This window comes from Saccopteryx bilineata, chromosome 2 (genome assembly GCF_036850765.1).
Source record: "Saccopteryx bilineata isolate mSacBil1 chromosome 2, mSacBil1_pri_phased_curated, whole genome shotgun sequence".
Taxonomy (NCBI): domain Eukaryota; kingdom Metazoa; phylum Chordata; class Mammalia; order Chiroptera; family Emballonuridae; genus Saccopteryx; species Saccopteryx bilineata.
The window spans coordinates 306,666,401-306,669,442 of NC_089491.1; the positions used below are offsets into that span (position 1 = coordinate 306,666,401).

General features: G+C 39.4%; 1 pseudogene; it reads left to right on the top strand.

Annotated features, from left to right (window-relative positions):
- Window positions 1-575: 575 nt before the first annotated feature.
- LOC136322554 (UPF0711 protein C18orf21 homolog pseudogene) lies at window positions 576-1,415 on the top strand (annotated as a pseudogene).
- Window positions 1,416-3,042: the final 1,627 nt, after the last annotated feature.

Below are 3,042 nucleotides of genomic sequence, written 5' to 3' on the forward strand. Positions count from 1 at the left end.
AAAAGACTTGACTACAGATCTACTAGACAAACACTAGGAAAATCATCTTAATAGTGTTCAAATAACTAAAGAAGTGAGAAAGTAAAGAAAATTATGTATGGATGAAATGGAAATGTATCAATAAAGTGATAAGAAACCTAAAAGAAAATGAGAAAAATCTGGAGCTAAAAATTGTATTAAAAAAAATTCACTACAAGGATTAGAAGGATTCAAAATCAGATCTGAACAGGCAGAACAAAGAATCAGAAAACCTGAAAGAGATAGAACAATAGAAATTATAGAGCCTAAGGAACAGAAGAAAAAAATCAAACAAACTAGAGTCTATGAGACCTGTGGGTCACCATCAAATGGATCTACATACACCCTGTGGGAATCCCAGAAGAGAGAAAGGGTTAGAGAAAAGACTTGCAGAAGTTATGACTTAAAACTAACTAAATTTGATGAAAGAGAAGAAAATAAACATCCAGTTTCTGGCAGGAGCTTGGATCCTGACATCAAAGTCCATCTTGCTGAGAATCCAGCTTCCAGACTCCTCTATGTCACCGGGTCTTAATGGCATGGGGACTACAATGGCAATGACACAGAAGCACTAACTTGAGGCTGTTATGGAGACTGCAAGATAGCAGCATGGGCTAGACCTGCTATCTCCTATGCTAAAAACATTTTGAAGGAACATGTCCATACTGTTTCCAGTTGCTGGCTCTGGATAATTCTTGAGTGCACCTCAAATACACCCTCAATACAGAAGATTCTTAATTGAGAAGCAAGAAATTATACACTCAGTTTTTGAAAAGAAAAAATTATGCCCTGGTTGGACAGCTTGGTTTTATTAGGCTATCATCCCAATACACAAAGGTTGCCAGTTCAATCCCTGGTCAGAACACATATAGAAACAGATTGATATTTCTGTTCTCTCTCTCTCTCTCTCTCTCTCTCTCTCTCTCCTCCTTACTCTCTCTCTCTAAAGTTAATAAATAAATTTAAAAAATAAAAATGGAAAAGAAATAACATAGCATCAACTGTGGTAAAGTACAAAAACTCTAAAAGTATATTTCTAATTACATGTAAAATATGCAACAAAAACAATTAAACATAATGGTTAAAGTAGGAGCTTTCTCTAAAGATTAAAGAGCAATTCAACCATTCTGACAAGTAAATTCAGCCTGAAGACACTAGAGAGAAAGACTCTAAGTTCTGCAAACCGAAATCATGATATATCTAGTCCCAAAGGCAAGAGCCCAGCATTAATTTTCAGAACACTTATATCTAGACAGTCAACACCTACTTGCTCCTCAAAAAAATGTGAGTGAAACAAAAATTTTTCTCAACTAAAACTGTTGTTTAGTCAGAGTGAATCCCAAAAGAATCCAAAAGTGGGCTTCAGAAATTTCTTCTTTGTAAAGAATGGATTATGAGTTGAACATGGTGGTGCAGTGGATAGAAAACCCTGAGGTCATGGGCTTGAGTGTAAGATCATTGACATGATCCCATGGTTGCTGGCATGAGCCCAAAGGTTGCTGTCTTGAAGCCCAAAGTCATTGGCTTAAGAAAGGAGTCACTGGTTTGGCTGAAGCACCCCAGTCAAGGGACATGAGAGAAGCAATCAATGAACACCCAAAATGCCGAAACGAGTTGATGCTTCTAATCTCTCTCTCCTCCTGTCTTTCTCTTTCTCTCTTGCTAAAACAAAACAACAACAACAACAAAAAGCCCTGCCAAACAAGAATCCTGTATCTGGCAAAACTATACTTCAAGAAAAAAGGAGAAATTAAGATATTCCCAGGTAAACAAAATCCAAGCATTTGTTACCACTAGGCCTTTCCTGCAAGAAATGTTCAAAAGTGAAATAAAAAGACACTGAACAGTAACTCAAAGCCATGTGAAGAAATAAAAATTTAAATAAAAGTAAATACAGTCATGTGTTGCTTAACAATGGGGATGCGTTCTAAAAAATGCGTCAGTAGGTGATTTCATTATTTTTCAAACAGCACAGAGGGTGCTTATACAAAACAAGATGGTTATAGCCTACTACACAACTAGGCCATATGGTATACCACAGTTGTATATGTGGTCCATCATTGACTGAAATGTTGTTATGTGGCACGTGACTCATTGTGCATGGGAAACTATGAATCTAGTATTATTTTAACAGTTTGTGCCCTGGCCAGTTTGCTCAGTGGTAGAGCATTGGCCTGGCATATGGATGTCCGGGGTTCAATTCCTGGTCGGGGCACCAAGGAGAAGTGACCATCTGCTTTTCCACCCCCTCCCTCCCCACTTCCCCTCCTGCAGCCATGGCTTTATTGGTTTGAGCACACTCACCCTGGGTGCTGAGGATGGCTCCATAAAGCTTCTGCCTCAGGTACTAAAAATAGCTTGGTTGCAAGCATGGCCCCAGATGGGCAAAGCATCGGCCCAAGACTAGGGTTGCCATTTGGATCCCAGTCAGGGCACATGTGGGAGTCTGTTTGTCTGTCTCCCCTCCTCTCACTTGGAAAAAAAATAGAAAATAAAAAGAAACAGTTCTCAATACCACTACTTGTTTTCTGCATAATTTGAGAGACTAATATATATTTTTTTAATTATTAGTCTAAACACTAGTACTATTATAACTTCGATTTGTAATTCCACATGTTGTTTTCTCTTTTTTCAATTTTATTTATTGATTTTAGAGAGAGGAGAGAAAGAGAGAAGGGGAGGGGAGAAACAAGAAGCAGTTGCTTCTCATATGTGCCTTGACCAGGCAAGCCCCAGATTTCAAATTGGCGACCTCAGCATTCTAGGTCAATGCTTTATATCTACTGCGCCACCACAGATCAGGCACTTTTTTTAAGTGAGGAGAGGGAAGATAGACAGAGTCCTGCATGCACCCGCACTGGGATCCACCTGGCAAGTCCCGTCTGGGGCTGACGCTGGAATCAACCAAGCTATTTTAAGTACCTGAGGCTGACGTGCTCAGACCAACTAACCTACAGAATCAATGCTTGAATCAGTTGAGCCACTGGCTGCAGGAGAGGAAGAGGGAGAAAAGTGAGAGAGGAG